General features: G+C 47.8%; 1 protein-coding gene across 3 annotated transcripts in view; it reads left to right on the top strand.

Moving 5' to 3' along the window:
- The window catches only part of LOC147737126 (uncharacterized), a 381,113-nt gene that overhangs the window by 28,080 nt on the left and 340,535 nt on the right, over window positions 1-12,498 (top strand). The window lies entirely within an intron of this gene.

Raw genomic sequence — 12,498 nt, 5'->3', positions numbered from 1 at the left:
TCTGCTGAGAAATCCAGCTCCAGCGTTTCTAGTCTGCCCTCGCGGGTGACTGGGATACCGAGTGCCTCCTGAAGGAGATACCAGACCTCCATCATTCTATTCAGAGGTATGGTGTTGACTAAACCCTTAGATGAGAATTCTTGAAGCAAACCTTGGCAAAACCAACTTAACTTAAAGCTACTTACTTGTTCAACCTCTTGCCAGCCACGTGTGATGCTTCTACGGTACCGGCCATGGAAGAGTGCAGTGACCATGTGTGACCCAACACTTACGGTTGGCAGTGTTGCGAAGACATAAATTGCTGAAGTGATTTTCTACCCGAGTCTTCAGTGTTCCCACCTGAGTCCCTCCCCGTACCCTGCCCCAACAAATTTGAAATACAAATAACTGTAATGCCCTCCCCCCTGCATCCCCACCAACTTGAGCATCCCCCTCCCCCACCCCACCTCCCTCCCCTTCCAGATGTGTCCTTACACAGGACATAGCTTTCCGAAGGAGTAGGCCTGACGCCCACCCGCTAACCCACCCTAGTAAACACCCAACAACCCTACCTACGTGTCAAACAAAGCACAATAAAGTGGGCGTGTTAACTTGCGTGCTTCCTTTTGGCAGGCTGCCACTCCAGACCTCCCAGTCCTCCAAATGAACGATATTTCACCTAACTCCCCATGGCTCCAGACTCAGAACGTAGTTTGTGCAGCAGTCTCTCTTCCGTCAGGATTTGGAGTCTGGAATTTCAGATTCGGGGGCACTGTGCTGTCCTGATAGGTCATGTTCCATGACCCATATCTCCTTCACCAGCGGATGGTCTGATTGTCCGTCATCCTCCTCTCCCTCTCCGCCAGATAAGTGGCTGTCCAGTGTCTCCTCCTCCTCGCCTTCCGACCGTGCAGTGGTGCGCAACGCCGCGCCTCTCGACCCGGATGCAGCTGCACCTCTTGGAGAAGCGAAGCGCCCTTTCCTTGCCTGTCCTGTACCGCGACTTCTGTATGGCGTCGCTGGGGTTTGCCTCTTAGATCGCCTGGATTTCAGTCATTGAGGTTTCGTATGTTCCCAGTGTGTCGCATTTTTCCGTGACCTATCTAGCACGTCACTCTCCCTGCTGTTGAGGATCAGACGCTCCTCCAGCCATTGCCAAGCGTCTTCCGGGTGTACGAAAAAGAGTGTCCGCTCATTGAATATCACCTTAAGCTTCGCAGGGAACAGTAACATGTACGGAAGTCTCTGACTTTAGCCTTTACTGAGTCGAAGGATCGCCTCTGCTTTTGCACCTCCTGACTATAGTCCGGGAAGATCATAACATGCGAGTTTTCCAGACGAATCTCCCCCATCTTCCTCGCCTCCCTCAGTATCAAATCTCTGTCTGCAAAGTTCAAAAAACGTGCAATGACCGGACGCGGTCTTGCTCCCTCAGGCGGTTTCGCGAGGAGTGCTTTGTGTGCCCTCTCTATTATGAAGCATGGTGAGAATTGCGCCAGGGGGAATGTTTCTCGTAGCCACGCATGAAGGAAGGATACCATGCCGTTCTTTTCAATTCCTTCTCTGAATCCTACAAAGCGTAGGGTGTTGCGCCGGGCCCTATTTTCGGCGTCGTCCACCTTCCAGGTGAGCTGGCGATTCGTGGCCTGCAGTTCCGCCATGTCTCTTCGAAGAGTTGTGATCGAATCCTCGGCTTCTCCCACTCGAGCCTCCGCAGCGGTGACCCTGTCAGATAGATTGCGGAAGTCCTGTCGTAAGAGTGTCACTTCCGAGCCCACCTCGCCGATTTTGACCTCCAGTGCCGCCCTGGACTCCTGAATGTCTGTGCGGGAGGCCTGAATTGCCACCATCAGTAGCTCAGTGTCTGAATGCGTGTTCGAGGGCGCGGGTGGACCTTCCGCCCCTGGCGCGGTGCCGCAAAGTTGTCCATCGGGCTTTGTTTGGGTCCTTTCGGCAGAGTCTCCTTTTTCCCCATGGTTCTTCGGGTTGTCAGCGTCCGGGCACCCCGCCGGCCGGTCTCCTCCCACCGCTGGGTGTTGTGAGTTTCCCCCAGGTGCTCTCCCACTGCCTGCGGCCTCCTCAGCCTTGTTCCTCCGCCGCTACCCGGCTGGGCGTCTTTCAGTGTGGCCCTCTCGCTGTTCCTCAATTTCCCCTCGCAGGGTCCCGGGTGTCCCGCTTATCTCTGCACCAGCTGTGGCCCCGTCCGAGACACTCACCCTCTCAACGGCTCCTGCTGTTTTGCCTCAGGCGTGTCATGCTTCATCATCGGGGTCATCGTACCCCTCTACGGGGTACGGCGTGCTGCGACCTACGGAGACGTGGGAGCACTTGTTAGACTATGTGTGGTGTTGGTGAGGGGGTATTTTGAATAAATGTGAGTGTATTGTGGGGTTTGGGAAATAGTGATAGTTAAAAAGAACCTGGCTCGTGGGGTGACTAAAAATTATTTAATAAGCCCCCGGGCTGGTGCTGTTAAAAATGAGGGTGGGAGGTCACTACGCTGACAATGTGCGTTACCTCCTTTTTGTGTGTGTCAACATGTTTCGGTGCCAGAAGCACCTTCTTCAGGACGGGGTGCACAAATCCCCACCTTACTCACGTTTCTCTAACTAATACCAGAATTTTCTAATAAAAGTGAGGAAAAATTACAGTGCAGGTAAAAGTAATGTACCTAAAAAAAAGACGTTGTCTATTGATCAACCTGTAAAGGAAAGAAGACAAAAAATTTTTTTGGGGTGGTCTCTCTCTCCATATCCATAGGTAAAATGTTCAGTGGTTACAGGTGACATATTATAGCTGTATTCCAGTGCTTATAGTGGGATAAAAATATTTTACCAAAAACACACTAGACTCACTGACACACAACATAGAGCACACACACTTAATGAGGAAATTTTTGATCAGATGTTTTCAAATCATTTCCAACACTATTGTTGGTAAAGAGGGAAAGGACAAAGTTTGTGTTATATCCCTGTAAAGTGAGGAGGAAAAATGTCAATTTCATGCCATTACATATTTAAAACATACTGTTTTGGAGTTGTAGATAAACCTCATGAGCCAAAACGTCAGGATCTGGTGTGCTAACTAGAACCTGTTTGAGAAAGAAAGGCATATTCAGGTCTTGGTTTAACTTACATTCATGTAGTGGTGGCAGTGCTCACAATCATCAGACCTTTCTACTCACGATTTCTACGAGGAAATACCTCCCGATCGATCCCTACGTGGCTCCGGTGATAATGCCAGAAGTAATTTTGAAACCGGGGTTTTATACCTTTTCCCGGGTTGGAGTTAATTAGTTAATTGCATGACTAAGGTTTCCTTATGGCCATATATGGTCATTGTCGGTTTTAGTTAGTTAATTGTTGAGGAAATGTTGTGCCCATTGTTATTTCTCCATTTTCCCATGATATGCCCCTTCGATGCCACCGCCAGGTTTCCCAGCCACTGAGAGTTTCTTCATCCTTTTCTGCAGTAGAATTAACCATTTCCAGCGCAGGGAAAGGTCCGATTTGAGTTTGTGAATGCTCATATACTTGCAAGCTAGTGGCCATTCACAAACTGAGAAGGCAAGCCACGCGTGCGCTGCATTTACGATTGTGCAATTATACGCATGCCTGGTTAAGAATTACCTGGCAGGTTTCATTTTATTTTATTGGCTAAGAGGTGTTTGAACTGGAAACACAGTAGCAGGGGACAGACCCAATGAGGTGTCCAGTTTCTATTTGGCACCACTTCCCCCTTGACTAGTTTTATTTATTAACATTATAAGAAGAGCTACTGAGTCCTAAAGACTTCCGCGAACCCGCAGGTGTGATCCCTGAGATTATGATTGGACAAAGTGCCCAACCTTCTTTCAAGTTAAAACTCTCTGCGCTTAAATGCGATAAACGTGTTTCCCTTTGTATCTCTGCCCAAGAGAGTGGTGGTGACGCGAGTTTCTTATTTTACGTACATGTATCATGACGTGCATTGATGTCGTATTTTCCAATGTTAACAGTGCGTTGTTGAACCGCCTGTTCGCTGGAGGGCCTGCTCCTGTGCTCATGCCTTTGTGATCTGGATGTTTCTAGTCTGTATTCGGTTGAATGTAGGCGCTGGCAACACCTCTTTCGTCTCCAGCCAGCCTTGGGCATCTGGCGGTTTTGTGAAAAATAACATGGCTTCAGAGTCCACCAGGAGCAATGTAGCCATGTACATAAGAGTTCATTCCAGGCCTGTTTGACCAGCAAGAATGAACCTCTCAGTCTCTGTGCTTCTGTAGTGTAGTCTGGATGGATGGTCACTCAGCCTTGGGCAATTTGCCTGGGGCCCATGGACCTGGGGACGTGCATAATGTAGTCGCGGTCCTGGTAGTTAAAGAGATGCAAAATGAATCTGTGGATTGTGGCACGCTCTTGTAGATGAAACCTAATGTATAAAGCATCCGCGCAGCACACACAGGCAACACACAAGGCACACTACAAAAAGACTCCTCACCAGGTTAGGTGGAAAACAGTATGTGTATTGTCGAATGAACACATCAGAAGGGAATCACAGGTGCAGATAAACTGTGCCAGCTGGCACTAGGTAATAATTCACATGGGTCTATTTACTAGGCAGGGCCAATCAGATACGTCTAAGGAATAAATGTAGAGTCCATCAGCTTTAGCCTTAGGGGAAAAACATTATCAGCATAACACCACAGCCTTATCATAAGTCCATTATGCCTAGCCTTAGCAACATTGCCATAAACATAAAGCATTATCAATCGGCATACACCTGTGGGCATAAACATGTGAACGTTAGAAGCATATTATGCACAACGACCATCAGTGCAAGGGCCTCCACACATTTGCATAAATCATGAGGCTCCTCCCTAGGCGTAAATGCACACCAGTCGCATGGGACCTACGCACAAGGTCTAGAAGGAAGACATCCCTGCATCATCATATCACCACCAAAGTATGAGCATGGGAACATATGGGCAAGGAATCAGCACTGGACGCCTACATCACATTATTTAAGTGCAACGTAAATGAGGCATAACAACATTAGTGCACATGCTCAAAACAGCCCAGATCAAAGGTGTTCAGGAGAATATAAATGTGAAATTTAAGCAAAGTGTGGAACCAAAGTGCGGTAGCTTAAAGTTTTCCGTTTGTGATAAAAATGAAAATCAAACTGCCCAGAGCTGAAGCGATCCGAACTTGTCGTTATGGGGATAAAGTAAACTAAAGAAACTAACCACGCAGTCTCTTACAGTTCCATTACGAACCGGCTAAATCAATGTGTCTGTATGCACTGGCATGCAGGACAGTTAGTTTCACGGCTGTATTTCCAACGTAATTAACCCCTTCAATGCTGATGACGGCCCCCAGCCGTCATGCATCATGGTGCTCGTGTGCTGATGACGGCTGGGTGCCGTCATAAACACGCCCACTTCGAAAAACACCGCACAGGCGCAGAATTGCGGCCACACCCAAGGGGTTAAAGGAAGTAGAAAAGGGACTAACCGGAAGCCGTACCCAAATGTAGACTTCCGTGACCGCAATCTAAAAAAGGCAACGGCCAAAGCGAAGGTGCTCAAGACCGTGTAGTCGCTTATCGTTAATTTACAAAGCGGCATGTTTGGAGTGACCATGCACGGTTGAAGACGAGTCAGTGAGTTTTGTGCTCTACCATATTTACTTTCTGGGGTGATTTGCGGGATCTCTGGCAGTGCTGACCTTATTTCCAGTTGTCTTTGTAAGTCGCTTAGTGTTTCCGTTGGTTGCTGTGTCTCTGTAAGTGACCCATGTCGCTTTGTGATGGGTCTGAAGTGTTCTTTTTGCTTAGCGATGGTAGAAGCAGTGTTAGCTAGATTGACTTTTTAGGTCTCGCCTGTCAATGAGCATGCGCATTGAGCTTGCGAGACTATAGGGGCTTAAACAGAGTTTAACTAGACTGGCGATTTGATGCTGTGCATGTGCGCTTTTAGCTCAATGCGCAAGCACAATGAGTTAAAATGCGCGTGCACAGCATCAAATCGCCAGCCATCTGTTGCCCAGCTTGGTGCCGCCAGCAGCTCTTCCCACTCCACCCCATGCTGCATCAAAGGCTTTCACGGCCGGCCGGCCGTGCTTTCAGTTTCACGGCCGCCAGGCCGTGTCTCCTTTTCTGTTGTCCAGCTTGGTGCCGCCAGCAGCTCTTCCCGCTCCGCCCCCTGCTGCATCAAAGGCTTTTATGGCTTTTAATTGCCTACTCCCAGTGACTGAAACACTTTTAATGTTGGGCCAGGCTATATATTTTCCCAAGTTTACTGACAACGTGGCCTCTGTTTACAGTAGATGCTTGGCCACAGTTACTTCCAACACTTTGCACTGGCACTTCTTGCGTTGCCTTGTCCTACAGCTAAATTCGAACTGTTCTGAACTAGAGTCTCATAATTTTCACAATTTTGCAGTAAAACGATCAAAGAGGTACTAACTTAATTTCGACATCATTGTTGAAGTGCAGTTTATCTTGTCTTCCTCAGTACTTCGTACATCTCTCTAGAGATGTGGCCTAACGGCCAGAGCTGTCATCTAAGTCACATAAATACAAAACATGTTGCATTACAAATGCTATAGGTGTCACATTTGCGAAAGTTATAACCATTGGCATTGTAAATGACAAAGCTATCAATTTATCTATTTTAAAAACCAACACATAAATAAAATATTTGTCATTTACAAGACCAATAGCTCCTACTTTTCTAATGCGAGACCTATTGCATTTCCAATGCTTGTTTAATACTGATTATCTGTTCTAGAACCGCCGGTAGGGAGCTCAGTTTGTTGATTATAGGGTCACAGGCTTAGGATCCTTGTAATGATAAGTCCATGGATTGAACTCTCGTTCTTAGACTGGAGTCAATGGATTGAACTCCCAATGTCTCATACCGGGATACTACGTCCTGAGGAGTGACCGGTAACAGGGGAGGGGAGGAGGCATTGCCATTATTTTAAAAGAGGGTTGTAAATGTCACATCGTCTCCAACATCCTACCGGATTGTGAAAAATGTTCTTTCTCCATCACGCTTTCCCTCACCCACACCTTTTCGAGTATTCTGATTTTCCACCTCCCTTGACCCCATGGACAATTGTTCAAAGTTTTACCACAAATTGTCTCCAACATGGCAAGCTCCCCCTCCAATTTCACTGTACTAGGGGATCTCAACTTGCATTTTGACGATCACTCGGACCCAGTAGTGACTGAACTAATCCAGAATCTCCTAGGTATCCAGATGAAGTAAAGTGTTACTAGCCCCACCCATGAAAAAGGGCACCTCCTAGACCCCATTTTTTCCAATTGGAAGGAACTCTCAGTAGGAGACCCGGTCCCAGTGCCATGGTCTGACGACTTTTTGGCCCCTTTCTCCCGGGGTCTGCTGAAACCCGCTCTTACCACCGGCACGACCAGTAGCTGGAAATGCTCTTTGTCCAACCTTCCGTTGAACTCTTGGAATTCAGCTCTGGAAAACTCCATACCTTCTTTAGATTCCTGTCCCGAATAACAAATTTAACCATTGGATCGATTCCTCCCTGGACCTAGTCATAACTAGGAAACACATTCATAAAAAACTAGGAATAACCCTGCTCCGTGGAACTTCCCCAAGCTGCATGAGTACAAACAAACCTGAAAAAGACTTGAGAGGAAATGGAGAAGAAACTACGACGCAACAGGTAAACTGAAATACAGGGACTCCATAAAAATGTATCAAACCAAAGTGAAGGATGCACAAGCATCCTACTATGAGGAAAGAATTAACTAATTTTAGTACGGAAACGGCTTTGCTGGAGGTCACTGAGATCATCAGGGAGACCTTGGATGTCGGCGGTAGGGCTATGCTGGTCATGTTAGACCTATCGGCGGCTTTCAACACCGTCCCCCATAAGGCGCTTTTAGCTAGGCTATATGACATCGGCCTCAGGGGGACGGTGCTCAGGTGGTTCACATCTTTCCTTGAAGGCCGCCGCCAGACGGTCTGGGTTTCCCAGAGTTCTGCCGAGATGCCGCCACTGGGAGTTGGGGTTCCACAGGGCTCTGTGTTGAGCCCCACGCTGTTTAACATCTTTATGTCCCCTTTGGCGGCCTTGGTGGAGGCATATGGGGCTCAGATCGTCTCCTACGCCGACGATACGCAACTCCCCTTCACATGCGGGAAAGACCAGGATTTTGATGGAGAGAGAATTCGGGACTGTCTTGCACTGGTCTTCGACTGGTTCCAGCGGAACAGTCTGAGGGCCAACTCAAGTAAGTCCGGGGTTTCTATTCTTTGGTTGCGTCGATGATCCAGAGTGGCAGCAATGGTGGCCGTCCGACATGAGTCCTCCTGCACAGTCCTCCTCGGTGGCTAAAAATCTGGGTGTCAAGCTGGACAACCAGCTGTCGCTGAGAACACATATTCTTGGTCTGGCTGGCACCTGCTATGGAATCTTGAAAATGCTCCGTAAATTCCTGCCCCTGCTGTCTGAGGAGCACAGGCGGATTACTGTGCAGGCTCTTGTTGGCTCAAGGTTAGACTATGCCAATGCCCTCTTTCTTGGCCTCCCTGATTACCTGGTTCAGCGTCTACAGGTGGTGCAGAACTCCGCCGCCCGGGCGATCTATGGCATGCGCAGACGAGCCCGAGCCTCTGGGCTGCTACAGGCTTTACACTGGCTGCCCATCCGGAAGCGGATTCAGTTCAAATCCCTGACATTGATGCACAAAGCCCTGTTTGGATCAGGGGCTGGATATCTGCGGCAGAGACTGGCTTTCTATACAGGTGGTGCAGAACTCCGCCGCCCGGGCGATCTATGGCCTGCGCAGACGAGCCCGAGCCTCTGGGCTGCTACAGGCTTTACACTGGCTGCCCATCCGGAAGCGGATTCAGTTCAAATCCCTGACATTGATGCACAAAGCCCTGTTTGGATCAGGGGCTGGATATCTGCGGCAGAGACTGGCTTTCTATCGACCAGTCCGCTCCTTGTGTTCGTAATCCCTTTATAAAGCGGTGGTCCCGCGGGTGAGGAAGGCCCACGCGGGAGGGCGCTCTTTCAGCTGTAAAGCTCCCCAGCTGTGGAATTCGCTTCCCCTCTCGCTCCGTAGCACTGTCAATCTGCTCCAGTTCAGGAAGAGCTTTTTAATCTTTAGGCTGGTTCTAATGTTTCTTTTTTTTCTGTTTCCTCTTTTTCGCTGTATTGTGTTATTTTTACTCTGAGTTGCAGGTGGAAAGCGCCGGGACACTCTTTTCGAGTAGCCGTGCGCTATATAAAAGCTCCATAACATAACATAACATAACATAACATAACATAACATAACATAACATAACATAACTCTGTTTCAAACTCCTCACACAATTTTTTTTAAATTGCTAAAGCTAAAGCTACCGATGAGGGATGCCCCCCTTGAGGGCTCGCACGCATGGTGTGATGCACTTTCAGAGTTCTTCTCCTATAAAATCAAGGTTATCTACAATTTCTTTCCCCCTCCGGTCTCCACTGTTAATCGGCTTTCCATGGGGAACTCCGTGCCCGATGAGCATGCTCTCAAGGAAATTCCCTTTATGGTTATGGACACCCTATTGAACATCTGTGCCTTAGTAAAATCCATCTCTCCCTGTGACCGGGCAGCCCCTCAATTCCTAAGCAAGGCTGAGGAAGTAGTCCTCCCGGTGTTACTAAAGATAATTAACTCCTCCATCTTGACCGGACTAGTACGCCACTTTGGAAACACGCCCTGGTGAAGGCCCTACTGAAGAAACCCAACGCTGACCGCGACATTCTTGGGAATTACCGCCCTACTTCCCTCCTTTCCTGGGTTCAGTAAAATGCTAGAAAAGCATGTTGATTCAGCTATTTCCACCTTCTTCGAATCTCACAACATACTTCACCCCTTGCAAACCGTGTTCTGCCGCCAACATGGGACTGAAACCGTGCTATTGGCTTTGTTGAAAAGCCCAAAATAATTATCGACAAAGGTGAATTGACAGCTATCATCCTTTTGGACCTCAGCGCCCCTTTTGACACTGTTAACTATGACTTCCTGATCCATAGACTGAGGAATGTCGGACTATCAGGCAGTGTTATCACCTGGCTGCAATCTCTTCTCGAGAATAGAACCTTCCAAGCCTTTGAAGGGGGTAACATTTCAAACCGGATCCCACTTGACTGCAGTGTTCCTCAGGGCTAGTCTCTGAGCTCGATGCTGTTTAATATCTATATGAGCTTCCTGGCAAAGATTGTTCTCCCTTTTGAGATAGAAATTGTCACCTACGCTGATGACACCCAATTAGTGGTGGCCTTAAATCATCCAGAAAACTCCTCACAATGCCTAGGCTCCTGCCTGGAGAGAGTTCCCAAATAGATGGCACCCTCCTTCCTTAAATTGGACGGAAATAAAACGGAGATTATGTTGCTGGGTAAGTCACCCACATTTGATATCGGTTTAGCATGGCCAAACTGTCTCGGCTCTCCACCCACGCCCAAAAATCAGATCAAAAGTCTCGGCATGTGGCTAGATCGGTCACTGACAATTTATTATCAGGCGACGAAACTGGCCGCATCCTGCTATGGCATCCTACAGATGCTCCTTAAAGTCCACCCGCTCCTCCCCCTCTTAGCAAGGAAACTCATGGCCCAGGTCTTGATCCTCTCCCGCCTCGACTACAAAAATGCTCTGTATCTAGGAGCTCCAGGGGTGACAACAAACAAACTGCAAGTTATTCAGAATTGTGCAGCATGCATGCTTCTTAAGATCTGCAACAGCCACTCTGCAAGACCTGCCCTGAAAACCTTGCACCGGCTCCTGATTGTGGAAAGAATAACATTCAAGCCCCTATGTATTGCTCATAAATCTTTCTGGAAAAAAGGCCCCCCATCCTCCGATCCACCATCTCCCCCTACTGTCCTAACAGATGCCTCTGATTATCCATTCTCTACCTAGCTTCGCCCCCCGCCCCCGGGGCCCCCCAGTTACGTTCAGAACCCAACCCCCTTTCCTTCTGTAAACGTCTGAAAATCTGGTTATTCCAAAAACCCACCGACTAAGCTGGTGTGGCCTGCCATAAATCTCTGCTAGCACAAGGACACCTTCTGGTAGCCATGCGCTCTATAAATATCCTTAACATAACATAACATAACGTTATTTTATAGAGGTGGGCGAGCCAGTGAAGGACGCCTGGCTTTAGCTCTGCTTGGAGTTTACTCGGATCCTCGGGCCAAAGCAAGCCAAGCCACTTGTCTGCCACAGGAGGCCTTCTTTAGGGGTGACTGATATATATTAAAAATAGTGTTTGACTTTGCCACACATGGTAAAGGCAGAGTTGGGATCAAGCAGTTTACACTCTTCTGCAGTCTGCATTGGCCGTCCTCCTGTGAGTAGTTTACTTAGGCTACTCAGGGTGGCATAAATAGTGCTTCAGTCCCTGGTGACCCCTTTAACACCCATGCCCTGGGTACCATTGGTACCATATATTAGGGACTTCTAAGGGTGATAAAGTCATTGCCAATTGGGGATGCCAATTCACATGTAGCAATTTCAGCCTGCTCCAGTGCACTTTGAGTCCTAACCAGCAGTATCTGGAGCAAAAAGATTGGGGATCACCATCCAAAAAGGATACTTTTCTCCAGGTGATGATGACTTAGGCTGACTTGGGGCCTGCGTCCTGTGAGTCCTCTCTATATTAAAGCAGGGGGATAGCTCTCTGTCTGGAATCCATGTTTTAAACCAGTCTCCCCGGTTTGTGTTCTCGACTCATAGTGGGAGGCAAGGTGCTGGAGAATTGGATTTGACTATGTTATGCCCTGTTGCGTCATTAATGTAACTTGTCTCTGCTTCCCAAATTTTGGTCCAGTTCATTGTGTACCTGGAAAACGCTTTAAAGTCTGATATGGTGAACATCGGTGCTGACAACAAACGTTCTGGAGAGGCTAAAGTCAGGAGTATGTCGTCTGCTTACAGCATAATTTCCAGGTTGCCGGCTTTAGTTTCAGTTCCCCAAATGCCTTCTGAGCAGTATAGGGTGAATGTGAGGGTCTCTGGGGCTATCAGGAAGAGTATGTGTGAAAGGGGACGGCCTTGCCTCATGCCGCGTTCAATGAGCTTCTTTCTCTTCCTTTTGCTCTTCTCCACTTCTATTATTGTCTGTCATCTGTTTGTTCTAATCCAAGTGTGCACTTCACATTATGTGTCGTATGCATGCTCAGAATTCCTAAGTGTAAAGATTCAGAAGGTCTCAACTATTATGCATTTCATCCCTTGCTTTATCAGCATCCAAGTTAAACACAGTTACAAAAAGACTGCACTTCCCAGAGCCCATTGGAATGCATGACTACGGAAAACTGAACCTGGTGCACCGTCATGGCACACTAGGTCTCGTTTTAAATCCTCCTGTGCATGCAGCAATTCCTCTTCTCTGATAATGCACATTGAAAACAAGGTGCATAAGCTTTTCTGTTATCAGTTTATATAGGTTCTAAATTGTGGTGTTTTTTCAGTGTTTTACAAACGTTTAAAACATTTTTGCTTTGTAAAAAT

The sequence above is a fragment of the Lissotriton vulgaris genome, chromosome 1_1 (genome assembly GCF_964263255.1).
Source record: "Lissotriton vulgaris chromosome 1_1, aLisVul1.2, whole genome shotgun sequence".
Classification (NCBI taxonomy): Eukaryota; Metazoa; Chordata; class Amphibia; order Caudata; family Salamandridae; genus Lissotriton; species Lissotriton vulgaris.
Note: the sequence above shows the minus strand (reverse complement) of the source record. Positions and strands in the feature narration are given on the sequence as shown.